Below are 19,264 nucleotides of genomic sequence, written 5' to 3' on the forward strand. Positions count from 1 at the left end.
ACAATACTGTGTCCAGTTCTGGACACCACAATTTAAGCAGGATGATGACAAGCTGGAAGGTGTGCAGAGGAGGGCGACCAAAAAGATCAAGGGTCTGGAAACCAAGCCTGATGAGGAACGGTTGAAGGAGGTGGGTATGTTTAGCCTGGAAAAGAGGAGATATGAGAGTCATCTTCAGATATCTCAAGGGCTGTCCCACAGAAGAGGAACCATCTTGTTTTCTCCTGCTCTTGAGGGGTGGAACAAAACCATGACAAGAAAGGAGACTCCAACTGAACATCAGGAAGAACTTTCAGATGTTAAGAGTGGAGGTTAATTGGCCATCTGTGGTGAATGCTTTCATAACATTTCTGCTTACGTATGAAGAAAATCTGGAATCCTTGGCAGATGGCCCTCCAACCTCTGCTTACAAACCTCCTAGGAAGGAGAGGCCACCACCTTCTGAAGGAGACTGTCAAACAGCTCATATCACCATAAATTTCCTCCTAATATTCCCTTCCCACTCTGCACCTCAGCATCCTCTAGAGATGCACAGGCGTCAGCCGTGGAAATCCTGCCGGGGTGAGGGCAGAGAGCAGAGGGCAAAGCCACGCTGCCCTTTCAGGAGTCTTTTCCCTATGGATTCTTTGCAAGAATCTTTGTCTCTTGTCCCCAGTCTCATCCCTCCCTCCTTTTGCAACACACCCACCCACATCCCTTTTTGCCTTCCTCACTTCAACAGCCCCATTTTAATTGGAGAGTCCGGATTCAAAGAGCTGCCTCGGTGGTTCCATGACTAAGCCTCACTCCGACATCCTCACTGAAGAGCCTGGAAAGAAGAGCTCGGAATCCGGATGAAAGACGAAGTTGATCATCCCACCGCCGTGCCTTTGTCCCCTTGTTATTCAACATTTCACGGCGGAGAATAGTTAGACGGCGCACAATCCGGAGAAGACGCCTATAAATCAATCAGAGCTGCCATCTCCCCAAAAGGAGTATTTCAAGGTCTAGTTGACATTTTATTCTGCCTTTCATGCGCCTTGCATAATGGATGTATCTATCCGGCAGTTTCCCAACTCATAGCGGGAGTGGAGTGCTCAAACATCTCCCGCGGCATTCTGGGAACAACTCAAAAGGGTGCTTTTTCAGGTGTGGAGGGAGGGGCGCATGCAATCTGGCCTGCCAGGGAGGGGGGGGGAATGAAGGATACTGAGGGTGGGGTGGGAAGGCAAGGGGGTGCGTTGAGGGGGGAGAGCAGGGGCAAGAGAAAATCCCTGTAGAGCAATGTGAGAGTGGAAACAGTGAGGACTAGAACTTTGAAAGGGATATGAAGCACACCAGGAAGTCTGGGACACCACAGGGGTAGAGAGAGAGCAATTGTGGATTTTGGGCATGGCAGGTGATTCCACCCCACAGGGCACAGAGCTGAGGAGGAAGAAAATTGAGAAGAGCTATAGTTGAGAAGATGCCTTTGGGGCCACCAAATTTTGGCCTCACATTATGAAAGATTACAAAAGTTCTCCCCTGTTGTGGGAAATGTGGAAGGACGTCGCTCTTGAGAACTCTCTTCAAATAAGCAAACAACCATCCGTACAATTCGTCATTTCAACAGATGGGACATGCCAAGGAATTGAGATCAGGAGACAGATGGAAAGGGCTGCATCATGCCCACCAAGGACCACAGCTTGGCTCAGATCTAACCCTCTGGGTTTGGGTGATGCCAGAGGGGTTTGCTCCAAGAAGACAGGGCAGCCATCCTGCTCTTTTGCCAAGCAAAGCTCAGCAAAGGTGGTTGAGTCTTCCTAGACATGGCTGGCCGGCTGACCCGGCTGAGGCAAGGGGAGGCAGTGGCCTCTGGGTGACAGGCTCTGACCAACACCTCTTCTTCCGCTGTGAGTCTGCCATGTTTGTGTGCCCAGTGGCAGCAGGCAGCAGTTGGTGGGTGCCTGGGTGCTGGTGGTGGGTGGATGCACGGTGGTCAGCATGTAGCAGAGGAGAAGATGGAGTTGGCAGAGGTTGGGGCACTTTCTGTATTGTCTCTCGCTGTTCGATGCCCTGGGCCAGCCCTGATCCTGCACACCCTGCTGAGGGCCACCTCCTTAGTCTGTGACACTTTGATCCACACGCCCAAAGTGGTCCTTCCCTGTCTCTTGCCAAGGGCCTTGGGAAGATAGGAAGACAAGCAGGATTTAGCCAAGAATGCCCCACCCCCCGCCAGCAAGGGGAGCACAGCTCTTTCGCAGAAAACTTTGCATACACTCCCAGAGCAGCACCTTTTGTTTTGAAAAGGGAATTCCTAATAACAGCGCTGACCTACTGTTGAGTGCAATGTGGGGATGGCTACTCTTCCTTCAGTTTGCATCCAAAGGTGAACCTTGATTTGCCTTTTCCAAAGTGATACCAGGAGCAAAACGCAGCCCGCTTTAGAAATTCACCCTTCTCAGGATGCAGCTCTCCCCTCAACTAATGTGTACAAAAATGCATATACCAATAACAATAATACTACGGAAAAAATACAAAATGCTTTATATTGCAGAGAACTGATCAGCAAACATGTGTATAAAATTGAACTAAAATGCTGATGACTTTTCATGTGACTTTAATTGAAGCACCTGAAGTTTCATGTAAATTGTTCTTATTGCTTCACAGTGATGTGGAGGCATCCCAGTTTAGCCAATAGCCTAAGAAGACAAGAAACGTCTGCTGGGTCAGGCCAGTCACCTATCGAGTCCAGCCTCCTCTTCTCACAGTGGCCAACCAGCTGCCCCAATGGGAACCCCACAAGCAGGATTCAAGCACAAGCGCAACTCTGCCCTCCCATGGATTCCAGCACCTGACACTTGGAAGCAGGGCTGAATCCAGCTGGTCTCCCTGGCCAGCCCTCTCCTACAGGAGTGTGAAAATCCTCTTCTCAAGCCATCCAAGGTAGTAGCCATGCCTGCCTCTTGTGGGAGGGAGTTCCACAGTTTAACAAAGCGCTGTGTGAAGAAGTACATTATTTTATCTGTCTAGAACCCCCCAACATTCAGATTCCATGAGTTCTAGTGTTATGAATGAGGAAGAAAGACTTTTTATAAACTTCTATCGTGTCACCTCTGATTTGATTTTTCTCTAAAGCGAATAGTCCCAAGCTTTCCTCTTGGAGGAGCCCCTCTATGGCAGCTTTTGCCATGCCTCCTCCTGAGTTGCAAAAAATTTCTGGGGTGCTGCACAGACACTCCACCTCCCCACCAAAGAGAAACCCCAGGAAACATGGTCAAGTTGTTTTCTCCCGCAGCGTCTTGAGCTTCTCTGCCCGCCTTCTCCTTCTGCCTTCCACAAACATGATAAATAGAGGTCTCCTGATACCAGTGCGGCTAATTACAGAACATGCAATGACAGGCCGCGAAAGAGAGAGAAAATGCATATTCCCTTTCATTAACTTTTCAAAGCTTACTGATTCTGCGGAATTGTTGCAGCAAATTGAGCAAATTGTAAATGATGTATGAAGTTAAAAATTCATGCCTCCTCCTTGCGTGGGGAGAGAGACAACACGGCTCTGCAATCGGGGCAGGCCGGCTGGGAAGGAAGGCTCAACCCTGGCTGCGCCCAAGGAACTCTCCCCCAAACTCACTCCAACAGAAGAGGCATCTTCTGGTCCAGACTGGCAGGCTGGCATCATCAAGCGAAACACCCGTTTCTGATGCAGCTCTGGGCCAGTGGGGTTAATGGGCATCGCACCTCCCCAGGGGGCTGTGGTTTTGGAAGGGGTGAAGGGGAGCTTTAAGGCAGAATATTTGGCACCCTCCCTAAACTGCAGCTCCCAGACTCTTTGGGGACAGCCAGGACAGGTGCGCTGGTATCAGAAAACCAAGGTGAGCTTGCAGCGTTGATTGTTGTTGTTTAGTCATTTAGTCGTGTCCGCCTCTTCATGACCCCTGGACCAGAGCACGCCAGGCACTCCTGTCTTCCACTGCCTCCTGTAGTTTGGTCAAACTCATGCTGGTAGCTTCGAGAACACTGTCCAACCATCTCGTCCTCTGTTGTCCCCTTCTCCTTGTGCCCTCCATCTTTCCCAACATCAGGGTCTTTTCCAGGGAGTCTTCTCTTCTCATGAGGTGGCCAAAGTCTTGGAGCCTCAGCTTCAGGATCTGTCCTTCCAGTGTGCACTTAGGGCTGATTTCCTTCAGAATGGAGAGGTTGGATCTTCTGGCAGTCCATGGGACTCTCAAGAGTCTCCTCCAGTACCAGAATTCAAAAGCATCCATTCTTCGGCAATCAGCCTTCTTTATGGTCCAGTTTTCACTTCCATACATCACTGCTGGGAAAACCATAGCTTGGACTATACGGACCTTTGTTGGCAAGGTGAGCAGCATTGATAACCTGCCCAAAAAGTGTGTGTCTGTTTATCTGGTGTTGATGCCGACAGCAACAACAGTTTGAATCCACAACCCAACCAGTCAAAATGGTCTTGGGCTGGATAACATTAAAACCCTAACCCTAACCCTAACCTCCAAGGAAGGAGAGCCCACCACTTTTTGAGGAAGTCTCTACCGCTGTCAAATCGCCTTTCTTGGAACTTGAAGCCATTGGTACAAGTCCTACCCTCCAGAGCAGGAAAAAGGAAGTTTGATGGTGCTGGTAAAAGGTGGAAAGGTTGGGCCACCAAGAGGCAAGATGGCACCAGCATTTCCTCTCCACAGTCGTGCTTGTGCTCTTAGAACGGGAGCAGCAGCCTCTGACCTGCAGGAAGCTGCAAAATGATATAACAAGGAGGGGTTGGGGTTGGGGTGGTAATTTGAAGTGCCAGCAGGGTTTTTTCCTATTTAAAAAATGCCCCTTCCATGTGTCATGGCAAAACATTCAAGAGACGAATGTAAATTGTTGGAGCTCTTTTTTAAAAAATGGTTTTTAAAATTGCATTTCCAATGCTGGGATGGCGAATATTTAAAGGATTTCTTTTCTCCCTTTCTTTATATAATTGGGAAAGAAAAGCAAGTAGGTGATGCAATAAAGGGACACAATCAAAGCAATAAAGCAGAGCTGTCTTACCTTCTGTCCACACTTCCCAGGCACAGCTCCGCGCTTCAAAGTGCTGCGTCTGAGTGCTTTTCCTTTTCCTTTTATTTTTGGCCCTGTGCTTTCCCTCTTTCCTGCTGCACCAGAGCAAACAGCAGTCCTTGGAAACCCTCAATTGCCATTCGTTCCAATTCAGCATTATAGAGAAGGATTTTGTCAGGGAAAATTCCAGGACTAAGGGGGGGAAAGAAAAGCTTTGGGATGGAGTGTTTTAAATTGCAGAAATTGTTGGTGAGCCCTAAGAGGAGGTTCTGTTACAGATTTGAGGTTATCCAGCAGGAAGCAGGCATTGCCCCTTCTGGAGAGGCTGCCCCCCCTGCAGTCTCCACCGGATCAGGCCAGTGGCCCACCTAGTCCAGCATCCTCATCCCACAGCGGCCAACCAGATGCCCACAAGCAGGGGCTGAGCACAAGAGCAACTCTCCCCTCCTGACGTTTCCAGAAACTGGTAGTCAAAGCATTGCTGCCTGTGACCACAGTCCTATTGATAGTCCCCTCCTCCTCCTCCATGAACTTCTCCAACCCTCTTTCAAAGCTGTCCCACTTGGTGGTCACCTCCGCCTCCTGTGGGAGGGAGTTCCGCAGTTTAATTGTGCGCAGAATGAAGAAGGATTTTCTTTTCTCCGTCCAGAATCTTCCAAAGTTTGCCCAAGCAATCAATAGGTAATGCTAGACGCCTTCTCCTGGCTCCTCAGCATCATTTTCACCGGTAAGCTTCCAGTTCATCAGAGTTGTCAAGAAAGGCATAATGTTCATGCCGAGACATCAGGCATTCCTGAAAGCACATGGAAATGAGTCTCGTGGCATTCAATGCACACGAGCATCAGCCATGCTCCGCCAACTGCTGTATCTGCACTATTTCCCCCTACACAATCTCAGCATTGCTTTGCAGGGCTTGCAAATAGCCGTGTAATATTTCTGTACCTTGCTTTTGACTGGAGACCTGATATACAATGCAGGATTTGCCTGGTTGCATCTTATAGAATCACAGAATGGTAGAGTTGGAAGGGACCCCAAGGGCCATCTAGTCCAACCCCCTGCAAGGCAGGAATCTCAGCTCAAGCATCCAGGACAGATGGCCCTCCAACCTCTGCTTAAAACCCTTCAGGGAAGGAGAGTCCACCATCTCTTGTGAGAGTCTGTTCCACTGTCCAACAGCTCTTACGGTCAGAAAGCTGGTATTAGCAAATTAGCAAAAATGTATAAAACAGGCTCAAATGTATGCTGGAAATGTAAGGAAAAAGGAAAAAGAAGGCACTTTTAATCATATGTGGTGGAAATGTAAGGTAGTAAAAGGATTTGGGGAAATGATATATAATGAGCTGGAAAAAAATGTATAAAATAACCTTTGCTAACAAAAACCCGGAAGCCTTCTTTTTCAGAATTCTAAGTGCCAAAATCCCATGGGAGCAGAAAAGACTTTTTATGAATCCAACCACGGCTGTGCGACTGTTATTGGCCCAGAGATGGAAAGAAGATAAAGTCCACACCAGAGAAGAATGGCAGGTGAAGTTGATGGACTATGTCAAAGTGGCTAAAGCGACTGGAAGAATCAGAAATCAGCTAGATCAAAATTTTAATAAAGAATGGGGGGAATTTAAAACTTATCTTAAAGACCATTGTAAACAGTTAAAATTGTTAGTAGAATTGGAATATCACTTGCAGTTTAATGGTGAATTTTGGATATAATGGAGATGTAAAGGATTTGGGTCATCATAAAAGATGCAGGAGGAAATGATTAATGAGAGGACCCACAAAGGGGAAGATGGAAGTCCAGGAGATTCCTTGGAATCTTGTTTTTATGATCTATGTTCGATATATGATTGTAAAATTTTAATCAGAAGATACAAATAAATATTATTATTTTTTTAAGCATCCCTGACATTTGGCCACCCAATCTCTTCTGAAAAACCTTCAAGGAAGGAGAGTCCACCATCTCCTGAGGGAGACCGTTCCACTGCCAAACAGCTCTTAATCAGAGCCAGAGTTGCATTTCTTGGTTTCTTCTTGTTTTTGTCATTGTGATTGGTTTGATTTATATTGCATTTTTATATATAGATATATATATCTCATAGGGACGTGGGTGGCGCTGTGGGTTAAACCACAGAGCCTAGGACTTGCCGATCAGAAGGTGGGCGGTTTGAATCCCCGTGACGGGGTGAGCTCCCGTTGCTCAGTCCCTGCTCCTGCCAACCTAGCAGTTTGAAAGCATGTCAAAGTGCAAGTGGATAAATAGGTACCGCTCTGGCAGGAAGGTAAACGGCGTTTCCGTGCGCTGCTCTGGTTCGCCACAAGCAGCTTAGTCATGCTGGCCACATGACCCGGAAGCTGTACGCCAGCTCCCTCAGCCAATAAAGCGAGATGAGCTCCACAGCCCCAGAGTCGGCCACGACTGGACCTAACGGTCAGGGGTCCCTTTACCTTTACCTATATTGCATTTTGTGTTGAAATCTTTCAATAGAAATACTTACTGAAATTGGGAAGCCGAGGAACAGAGAAGCGAAAAATGGCCCATTTGCCTTTCTCTCGCCTCCTGTCAATTCCGCATTGTGCAGGATGGATCCCTGCCTTTTGTGCTCCCTCCACATGCTGCCAATTAGCTGCCAGTGGACCCATAATTAAAGTGCCTCTCAGGGAGCCGATCAGGCCCCGTTTGGTGCCAGGAGAGGAAGGAGGCGAGGCGTCTCCAGAGACAATGCCACCCAAAGCCCAAAGCCCACTTCCTGGCTCCTGCGCTTCCAGGAACACTCGGAGAGCCTGGGATTTGCTTTCAATATAGCTAAAGCTTCTTGATTGCGGCTCCATCCTTCAGACATGTCTCGAGAAGCTGAAAGCCTAACATTAAACATTTCCTGATGAATATATTAATTATTGTTCTCCCGAGCCGAGGCGGGCTTGGAGGAGAAGAGCGCGGCAATGTCACACTTGAATTAGAGTCTTTTGCAACTTAATTACACCCCGGTTGACTCTCTCTGGGGCAGGCGCTCCTGGCCGGTGTCAGGACGGAAGGACGCGAGCACTTCAAGCGCAAGAATTAGACCCCAGCAGCCCATCAATCCGCCTCATCATCTATCCAAATGCTGGCGGCAGATGCGAAAGCAGAGTCCAAGGGGAAGCAGGAGGGGAACTGCTTATCAAGCGTCAGATGTCTTAAGTATGATGGACGTGTTTTCACTCCGTTGTTGCCTTACAGATTTCCTGCAAGACAGCAGCACGCAAGATGTAATTTGCTTTAAACAAGAATATTCATTTCCCCTCTTTCTTAGCTCCCTGCCCCTCTCCTAACACTCCACAAAGGCACTGTAAAGAGCCTGGAATCATGTAGACCTGGAAGGGAACCCCAAAGGCCATCCAGTCCACCTCTCTGCAATGCAGGAATCACAGCTGAAGAATCCCCGGCAGGGATTATTTTGGGGGTTGATTTTCAAGGTTTAAATTGGGGGTGGGGAACCTTCAGCTCAGGGGCCAGAGGCAACCCTCCAAGGCTCAATTTTAATGCAGAATGTGGGAATAACTTTCTGATGGGAGAGCTGTTTAGCTGAGATTCCTGCATTTCAAGGGGTTGGGCTAAATGGCCCCAGTGGCGTAGCAAGGTCAGGTGGTACCCGGTGGGGGGAATTTCTTGTCAACCCCCCCCCCATTTATTTATTTATTGCCTGCAAAAATGGTTTGACTTTATTTCATATTTTTTTTTGGGGGGGGGGGAGAGATTGCATGCCTTGTGGTGAGGAGTCTGCCTGCCGCCGTACAGCTGAGCAAGGAGCCAGCGGGTGGACTTCTTTTATACTTTTTACACAAGATTGTGTCATGTCTATTCTTTTTAAGAGGGATATAAGGGAATTACTAGGAATCTTATACTGAGAGGCTAAAACTAGCCTGCAACAAGCTAACTGCTGGGCATTTAAAAGGTGAATGTTAAAACTTAGCAGAACTTAGCAGAACCTGCTAGCGCAAGTCAGGAAGGATATTATTCAACAAGATATCCTCTTCTGTCTCCCTGAACATTCCCACAAATAGGAGCAAAACTCCACAGAAAACCCAAATTTCTGTTTTTCATGCTGTGTTAAAGAGTGGGTTTTCCTGGCAGGGCAAAGGGGGGGGGAGTTCTCTGACACAGGGGCTGGATGATCATCAGGGATGTTGTAGATTTCTTGCATCAGCAGGGAACTGGATGAGACGATGCCTTCTGAAGGTCCCTTGACAGTTAGGGATGGTGAAGAAATTTGGTTTGGCTGACATTTTAATGCAAGCCTAGGTAATGCACATTGCCTGAAACAAGGCAAGAACTGGCCCCAAAGGCAGCCTGGATGATTCCCCTGCGACCAGCTCCAGTCAACAGTCTGGCTGCAGACCTTTGGGATAGTCAAGGAGTCCCAGCACTTTTTAAAAGCAGCCCCACATAGAGCATGTTAAAGGTAAAGGTAAAGGGACTCCTGACCATTAGGTCCAGTCGTGGCCGACTCGTTGCAGCGCTCATCTCGCTTTATTGGCCAAGGGAGCTGGCATACAGCTTCTGGGTCATGTGGCCAGCAGGACTAAGCCGCTTCTGGCGAACCAGAGCAGCGCACGGAAACGCCGTTTACCTTCCCGCCGGAGTGGTACCTATTTATCTACTTGAACTTTGATGTGCTTTCGTACTGCTAGGTTGGCAGGAGCGGAAACCAAGCAACGGGAGCTCACCCCGTCAAGGGGATTCGAGCCGCTGACCTTCTGAGTGGCAAGTCCTAGGCTCTGTGGTTTAACCCACAGCGCCACCCGCATGTTACAGTAGTCCAAATGGGACGTAACAGACTTGCACTTGTCCCGTGTCTAGAAAGCATGAATCTGAGCAGTTTCCCCTTTGTCCCTGTCTAGGGAAGTTTTAAATGTTTGATCTTTTATTGTGTTTTTAATATCCTGTTGGAAGCTGCCCAGAGTGGCTGGGGAGACCCGGCCAAATGGGCTAGGTATAAGTAATAAATTATTATTATCACAATAAATCAGAGCAAATGTCAATCCGGAGAAAACCTGACAGACATTTCCTCCGATTCAGCAGCCAGGATCGGGTTCCCCTGGGGGGGGGGGAGGGGGGCAAGGGCACATCTCAAAGGCCCCAAGGTGTGTGTCTCACATTTCTGAATCTTGGGATGTATTTCTCCATATAAAAACATAGAAAGTGGGGGAATGTGTGGAAGGTGAGGGGAGAGTGGGCATAATTGGCTCAGTGAAAATTGTGTACAAAAATGTGCTGCATTAGAGGAAGCTGATTGCAGAAAATGTGGCAAGACAAACTGCTTCCATGAAAGAGTGTCTAGGACTCCACCTCTAGAGACCGACCGGGATTAAGGAACACAGCAAATGAAGGAATTTAAGTCTGAAATCCTTCTGCATGTTTTGTTTTTCGCCTCCAAACGACAACAAAAAATGAGTGAGCTGGAAGAGAAGCTTAATGAACTGAAAAACAAGTCAGACAAAAATAATATTTGTGTCTTGGGGCACCCTGGGGACTTGTTGGAGGGAGATGCGACACAATTTCTCCAGAAAACTCTGCCAGAGGGCCTTATCTGTCCCATCATGACCTCTACCCTTAACTCTGGGGGGAACCAGGAAATTGCTCCACAGCTGTGGAAAACCAGGCAGCGCCTGAGCATGTGAAGAAGGAAGGGAGTTTTAAGGCGGAAAGAAGTTTGGTGGCAAGGACTTTTTCATGCAGCGCTTGTTTAATCCATGACACTCGCTACCAGAGGAGGCAGCGGATGGCTTTGAAGAGGATTGGAGAAATTCATGGAAAGGTCTATCAATAGCTGTGATCTGCATCCCTGCTCAGATGCAGCAATGCTCCTGAATGCCAGGTCCTGGAAATCACAGGAGGGGAGAGTTGATGTAGTGATCGGATCCTGTTCATGGGTTTCTCACTGGCATCTGGTTGGCCACTGGACTAGATGGGCCTGATCCAGTAGGCTCTTCATACACCCTTATGTTCTTATTACCACTCTTAGAAGCTAACCAATTTGATTTGAAAGATCACACGTCTGAGTGTTCTGGAAATTTCATAGGGCTGGTTTGCAAAGGTGAATTATGTCCATGCAAATTTTCTCTTCCCAAGAGGTCCCATGGAGAAGTAAGAACTCACATCCTGTGGTGTTTTCTCATTGGCACGGTGACCAGCCAATGAGAATGTAGAGAATTGAAGATGGGGAAAAATGAGAAACTGAGAAAGATCAGTCTGGGCAGATTCCACTCTATCTATTCGTTCTTCCTTCCTTCAAGAATAGTGGGACAAAACCACACATTGATAAACAATGGGACTTATTCTCGCGGGAGGCAGTGCTGAGCCCCAACCTTGATGGCTTTAAAATGGGATGGCAAAAATCCCTGCAGGAGGAGAGGGCTACTGATGGCTCCTAGCCACAGCCTCTTCCCACCTTGGATCAAATCTGCACTTCCAGGTGCCATAAGAAAGCTGCAGAGATAGCGCAGGATAGTGCGCACCGGAAATGATCTATTTCAGCTTCTGCCTTCTGGAAGAAGGTACAGGGTTATAAAGACTAGGACTAGCTGCCTGAGAAACAGTTTCTATCCAAATGTGATTTTGGTTTTAAACGCAGTGTAAGGTAGTCTCTATGGGAGTATATTGTATTTAATTATGGGGTATCAGAGTTTTTAGGGGGCTAACCAGGCTGGGATAGCTGGGATAGCAGGCTTGTTGGTTTTTGAATGTCCAATGTAGATTTTTTCAATTTTGTTGTTCTGTATGGGACAATGACAATAAAGATGATCGTATCATATCATATGGATGAGGAGAGCAACTAGGAGGACTTCCAATTTCTTGGATTCCTCCACAAAGGAAGCCAGAGAGAAGGAGGGAGGGAGAGAGAGAGAGAACGCCTGCTGTCGGAGATGGGAGCAAGCTTGTTTTCTGCTGCTCCAGAGGGGAGGACCTAAATCAATGCAATCAAATTACAAGAAAGGAGAGTCCAATTAAACCTTAGGAAGAACTTTCTGTGGGTAGAAGCAGAATGGACTCCCTTGGAAGGTAGTGGACTCTCCTGCCTTGGAGGTTCTTAAACAGAGGTTGTATGGATTATCTAGTCATGACTCCTTCGTCACAGGGGTTGGACTTTCCAACTTGACAATTCTAAGATCTGTGCAAACCACAGATTTGACAGCCACCAACTCTGCCTTCTTCTCACAGCTGAACCCTGAGGAGCTCCAGTTGCCAGTGTTGCCAGGGACTCTTGTTCTTCTCCTTGCAAGCAAATGAGTGATCTCCTGCCCCACATACTCAATAAGCTCCAGGCCCCAGGCCCCCGCCTATCTGCTCCTGCTCCTGCCTTGGTAAACAAAGGCATTTGTCAGGGAGCAGGAGTTGGAGTCCTCCTCTTCATCAGCGGGCAACGGAGGTGAAGCAAAGAGCTAGCCAGGGTCTTTTACAGGGGACAAATGTCAGAAGTGTGGGTTGCCACACCCAGCTGCCACTTCCAGGTGTGATCCCTCCATTGCAGGGGGTTGGATTAGATGCCCCTTTGGTCCCATTCTGCTCTTCTCTGCATGCACCATGTACCGTGACCTGGCTTGTGTGAACGTAGCATGGATGGAGGTGGGGACCTCTGGCCTCTGGAGGAGGAAGCAGACCTGCCGCCTTCCTCCTTTCCTCTCGCTTAGCGGCTTAAAGTATCTGCATAGAGGGAGATGGGTGGATATTGCTTCTGTAGTGCTCATTAGCCTCTAATTTGGACCATTAAATGCAGAGTCTTGTTCTGATCAGTTCTATGGAGAAATTAGAAAATAAAATAAAAAATGATGGAGCCCTTTTGAGCAAGATAATCTGTCTTACTGGCAGCTTCCATCAACTTTATTTAATCACGGCTTTTTAACAACTAAAAGATAACGAGGCATGAATGTACCTCCTTCCGCTCTTTTAATTACCTCTATCTTTCTGGATCTCCAAAGGAGATGGCTGCCGATCTTATTGAAGGCCTTTTATTTACTGTAAAGAGAGGCACGTGTGTGAGCTGCAAATTTAAATCAAACTTTAGCAGGCTACCAGCAGACTCCAGATGTTGCCAAGATTTGGGCTGCGCGTGACTTTTGGGAACCTCTCAGGGAGGCTCATTCACTTAGAGAATCACAGAACCATAGAGCTGGAAGGGACCCGAGGGTCATCTAGTCCAACCCCCTGCAAGGAAGGAATTACAGCTTCTCTGAGCTGCTCCTGAGTTCTCGTTCCAGGCTGGTCCTGAAAGGAATCCATTGCTGTGTTTCACATTTCCCCTAATTTGGCCCTCCAGATGTTCTGGGACTACAATTCCCATCATCCCGGACCACTGGTCCTGTTAGCTAGGGATGATGGGAGCTGTAGTCCCGAAACATCTGGAGGGCCAGGTTTGGCCATACCTGCCTTAGACCTACCCAGCAAGCCTGGAGAGGAAAGAAAATGTGACCCAGAGCCCTGCAGATTTGGACAAGGCAGATTTGGATTCCTTACTTCATTTGGATTCCTTTGGATTCCTTTGGATTTGGATTCTTACTTCACCAGTTTCCAGCGGCACTACACCAGAAAGAAAATGTGTCCCCTTTCCCTTGTTTAGAAATCATTTTGCTTTTCCTGAACTATGGAGCCGACAGTTTTTGTAAGAACGTAAGAGGTTACCTGATTTTGTTGTTGTTTAGTCGTTTAGTCGTGTCCGCCTCTTTGTGACCCCATGGACCAGAGCACGCCAGGCACTCCTGTCTTCCGCTGCCTCCCGCAGTTTGGTCAAACTCATGCTGATAGCTTCGAGAACACTGTCCCATCATTTCGTCCTCCGTCCTCCTTCTCCTTCTGCCCTCCATCTTTCCCAACATCAGGGTCTTTTCCAGGGAGTCTTCTCTTCTCCTGATGTGGCCAAAGTATTGGAGCCTCAACTTCACGACCTGTCCTTCCAGTGAGCACTCAGGGCTGATTTTCTTCAGAATGGAGAGGTTTGAGACTTCCTGCAGTCCATGGGACTCTCAAGAGTCTCCTCCAGACCAGAATTCAAAAGCATCCATTCTTCGGTGATCAGCCTTCTTTATGGTCCAGCTCTCACTTCCATACATCAATCCTGGGAAAACCAGGGCTTTAACTATACGGACCTTTGTTGGCAAGGTGATGTCTCTGCTTTTTAAGATGCTGTCTAGGTTTGTCATTGCTTTTCTCCCAAGAAGCAGGTGTCTTTTAATTTCGTGGTTGCTGTCACCATTTGCAGTGATGATAGAAATTTATAAAATCACACGTTTTGTGGAGAAAGTGGATAGAGAAAAGTGTTACTCTCTCTCTCATTACACGAGAACTCATAGATGTCCAGTGGAACTGAATGTTGGAAGAGTCAGAACAGATAAAAAAAAGTCCTTCGCCACATGGCACATAGTTGAGCCATGGAACTCCCTCCCACCAGTGGCGGAGCCAGCCAATCGGGCACCTGGGGCGGCGCATGTGCCCTGTGCGCAAGGGTGGGGCCAGTCACCTGATGTCAGTATTTTCATCCCTCCCATTGCAAAGATCACCAGATCATGTTTGTTTTACTTTCTGTCTGGAGGGGGCGGAACTACTCTTCCAGACTTCCGTCCTCAGTACTGTGTTGTTTTCTCTTTGATCTAGAATCATAGAATCATAGAATCATAGAGTTGGAAGATACCACAAGGGCCATCGAGTCCAAAAGGAGACTCTACCACACTCCTTGGCAGCAAATTCCACTGTCAAACAGCTCTTACTGTCAGGAAGTTCTTCCTAATGTTTAGGTGGAATCTTCTTTCTTGTAGTTTGGATCCATTGCTCCGTGTCCGCTTCTCTGGAGCAGCAGAAAACAACCTTTCTCCCTCCTCTATGTGACATCCTTTTATATATTTGAACATGGCTATCATATCACCCCTTAACCTCCTCTTCTCCAGGCTAAACATGCCCAGCTCCCTTAGCCGTTCCTCATAAGGCATCGTTTCCAGGCCTTTGACCATTTTGGTTGCCCTCCTCTGGACACGTTCCAGTTTGTCAGTGTCCTCTTGAACTGTGGTGCCCAGAACTGGACACAGTACTCCAGGTGAGGTCTGACCAGAACAGAATACAGTGGCACTATTACTTCCCTTGATCTAGATGCTATACTCCTATTGATGCAGCCCAGAATTGCATCTGTCTAGAGACAAGATGGCAGCATGAGAGAGCTGACTCTCTCATACATGTTTGTTATGCTCTTTTATTTGTTTAATCAGTAGAAATAAAATTAGGTAGGCAACAAAACCTCCACAGTATGGTTTCCGTTTCTCTGCTGCTTTTGAGGGGCTCACAACAGCAAATGTGGGTTCACTGCACCTATTCCTTGGGAATGCCGCGCTGCTGTTCGTGTGATTGGAAGGTCAGAGAAGGTGCTCCCAACACGCAGCCCATGCAGGCGCTGAAGATGTGGGCTGTACATGGGTGTACAGTCACCTGAGGGGGTGGGGCCAGCCACCCATGGGGCAGGGTGAGCTGGGGCAGGACACTCCGTGGGACCTCCGAGGAGTCTGCCTGCCTCCTCCCACTCAGCCACCCTACAGCTGAGGAGGAGATGGTGGGCGGACTGTTTGGGGCAGTGTGGAGCATGTGAGCACCCCTACCACTGCGACACTCCCAGGAGAGACACGTGACTTGAGCGTGCTGCAGGCCCCACGGTGAGTGCCGCCCGGCATTTTGTCACCCCCCTCAGTGGTGACACCCGGGGTGGCCCGCCTCTACTGCCCCCCTTCCTCCGCCCCTGCTACCCACAGGAGACAGTGATGGGCACCAACTTAGATGGGTTTAGAAGAGGATTAGGCAAATTCATGGAGGGGGAAAAGGCTTTTGGTGGCCTCTAGCCAAGATGGTGGTGCTCTTCCTCTGCTTCCACGGTTGGAGGCAGCAATGCTTCTGAATACAAGTTTTGGAAAGAGCAGGAAGGGAGAGGGCTCTTGAGCTTGAATCCTGCCTGCAGTTTTCCCTTTGTGGCATCTTCTCATTGAGAAGAGAAGGCTGGACTAGGCGGACCAATGGCTTTGCCCAGCAGATGCTCTTCTTGTGTTCTTATGGGTCAAACTGAAGGGAGGAGATCTAGTCCAGCCTCCTTTCTCACCTTACAGTGGTCATGTTTGGTGGATGCTTGATGTCTTCTACAGCAACTACTCTATCCCGAATTTTAAAATGGAAAGCGTAATGCTGGTGGTCAACAAAAGAGATTCAAAGATGCTCTCAAGGCAAATCTAAAAAAAAGAAGTATAAACACTGACAACTGGGAAACACTGGCCTGCGAGCACTGCAGTTGGAGAACAGCCTTTACCAAAGGTGTCATGGGCTTTGAAGACACTCAAACTCAGAACGCAAGGGAGAAATGTGCTAAGAGGAAGGCACACTTGGCAAATCCACACTGTGATCAACTCCCGCCCGGAAACCAATGTCCCCACTGTGGAAGGACGTGTGGATCCAGAATTGGCCTCCACAGTCACTTACGGACTCACTGTCAAAACCATGTTCATGGAAGACAATCTTACTCAGCTATGAGGGATCGAAGGAGGAGGAGGGGGGGAGGTTTCAGAACTAGAATGGGTCATTCTTACCCTACAAAAAACAAAACCATTCAGGAGAGAGGAGTGCTGGATTGTCTAAGGGAAATGGACCCCTAGAACCTTCTCCCTTTCTTCTTTCTGTAGGCATTCCTGCTTGTGGGAAAGTGGGTTTTTGGTTTTCCTTGCGCTGCAGAGCCCAATCAGTGTTGCACATCCCTTCCAGATCATTGTCTATAAATGGCTCCAAATCGTGCATCATGTACTCCAATAAAGAAAGCCATATAATTCAGATCAGATGAGAGCAGCCACAATAAAACAGATAATGGCACTGTGGATGTGCTGCCCATAAGCCCTTTATCTACATTAATTAATCACAATACCACTGAGAAGTCAGTGGGATTGTGAAAGGCATACAGAGACGTGTTGGGGAATCAAAACTTCCCAGACAATGAATGTCACAAAATGAGCTGCTGTTCCCTTGGAAGAGGCCTGATGGGATCACGATTGTGGAGATTCTGACTAAACATTGGGAAGAACATTCCAACGATGGTATGAGCTGTTTGACAGACAGAGAGGAGATAGGAGAGCCACCTTCAAATATCTCAAGGGCTGTCACATGAAAGAGGGAAGAAGCTTGTTTTCTCCTGCTTTGGAGGGGAGGACACAACCAATGGCTTCAAGTTACAAGAAAGGAGATTCCGACTAGACAGCAGGGAAAACATTCTGTTAGTGAGAACTGTTAAGACAGTGGAATGGTCTCCCTCAGGAGGTGGTGGACTCTCCTTCCTTGGAGGTTTCTAAGCAGAGGTTGGATATTCAGCTGCCATAGATGCTTTAGTTGAGATCCCTGAATTGCAGGGGCTGGACTAGATGTCCTTTGAGGTACCTTCCAACTCTAGAATACTTCTTGTTGTTCTTTAGTCGTGTCCAACTCTTTGTGACCCCATGGACCAGAGCACGGCAGGCACTCCTGTTTTCCACTGCCTCCCGCAGTTTGGTCAAACTCATGCTGGTAGCTTCGAGAACACTGTCCAACCATCTCGTCCTCTGTTGTCCCCTTCTCCTTGTGCCCTCCATCTTTCCCAACATCAGGGTCTTTTCCAGGGAGTCTTCTCTTCTCATGAGGTGGCCAAAGTCTTGGAGCCTCAGCTTCAGGATCTGTCCTTCCAGTGAGCACTCAGGGCTGATTTCCTTCAAAATGGATACGTTTGATCTTCTTGCAGTCCATGGGACTCTCAAGAGTCACCTCCAGCACCAGAACTCAAAACCATCAATTCTATGATTCTATAATTCTCTAACTCTAGATCAGTGGTTCTCAACCTTTTTTGGCCATGCCCCACCTAAGCATCTCTAAAATCCTGATTTCCCCCACCCCCCATGACATATAATTCTTATTATTCAAAAAGTGAACTCCTATTCACTTGGAGGAAGCCTAAAAGGCCATTATTCTCAAATTGCCCCCCTTAAAAATCAAATTGCCCCCTTTGGGGCATGTGCCCCATGCTGGGAACCACAGCTCTAGATGTTCTCTCTCTGCAAGGGACAGCACTTCCACGAGGACACATATTTTTGGGAAGAGGCTGAACAGTTGAGACATTTTCAGCACCAACAAAAAAGTTTTTGGAAATTGTGCGCAGCTTTGGTTCAGCTTTAAGCAATCCGGCATTGCCAGCCAGAAAAGTGAAGCTGAGTATTCTGTTTGGCTTCCTGCAAAAGCGAAGGAGGGTGACGTGATTAGAGCAGCAAAAGAGGCAAATGAGGGAGAGTTCTGGAGAGAGGCGAGGAGAAGGCTGAAGTCATCTGGACAAGAGCTGAGCAGGGCCGAGGGTTCGTCTGTTTCCTTGCCAAAGAGACACATGTGTCTTTGGTTGGATAATAGCCTGCAGGTGCAAAGCAGTCCCTGTTCTGCGGTTGCCCAGAAAGCACCACGGACTGGAAGGACCAGTTCCCCAATGAAAGAGGAAACTCTGGAAGCAGCACATCATTTGCCAGTCCTCCTCGCTGCAGAGAGAGAGAGATGAAACAGACTTTGCTGTCCTTTGCTAGTCTGGCCTCCGTCCGCCGGCTGCGTCCGCTCAGGCCATGAAGAATTCATCAGAGTCCAGTTAGGTTCAAAGGCGTTTTATATGAAATAATCATAATAACAAGCTTTGCAGGCAGGAAGAAAAAATATGGGCTGGAAGACCATCAGGCCGCACAGCAAATGTTCTGTCTCGTCCAAGGCAGGAGCTGCAGAAACAGATTCTGAAAAGAGACCTTTTTCCCCTGAACACAGAAAAAACATGTTGGCAGCAGGTGGGCAGAGGGACGGGGAGGGGGGGGGAGAAGTCTGTGAAGTCAGTGAGCCCCCCACCCCACCGCAAAGACAGATGACCAGGTTCTTGGACACAGAAAAGGCTTTGCAAGGCGGTTGGGGGGGCAGTTAGAGGGAGGAAGCAGATGTCTGGCTTCAGGCAAAGAGTCATGTCCTGCTTGCACTGTGAACATAAAATACTAGAGCATCTTCAGGGGAAGGTGAGAGGAAATCTACATTTATGGGTATAAAGAGGAGCAGAATCTGACTTGTTTTTTATTTTATTTGGAGAACAAGCACAAATAAAAAAAATGTTCAAGAAGGCAAGTGGTGGAACTCTTTAAGACTCTGGGTTGTTTTTTAAGTGCAGCCTCAAAATACAAGTTCAGTAGAATCATGGGAAAGTGGAGTTGGAAGGGACCC

The 19,264-nt window shown here is 48.0% G+C and overlaps 1 long non-coding RNA gene across 1 annotated transcript in view; it reads left to right on the forward strand.

Moving 5' to 3' along the window:
- LOC309373101 overlaps positions 1-17,170 on the forward strand; it is a 123,492-nt gene extending 106,322 nt beyond the window's left edge. The window contains exon 5 of the long non-coding RNA XR_014169781.1: positions 17,134-17,170. This is a non-coding gene — a long non-coding RNA (uncharacterized lncRNA). The remainder of the gene's footprint in view (positions 1-17,133) is intronic.
- The last annotated feature ends 2,094 nt before the right edge of the window (positions 17,171-19,264 follow it).

The sequence above is a fragment of the Podarcis melisellensis genome (genome assembly GCF_964234715.1).
Source record: "Podarcis melisellensis genome assembly, chromosome: 1".
NCBI classification, from domain to species: Eukaryota; Metazoa; Chordata; class Lepidosauria; order Squamata; family Lacertidae; genus Podarcis; species Podarcis melisellensis.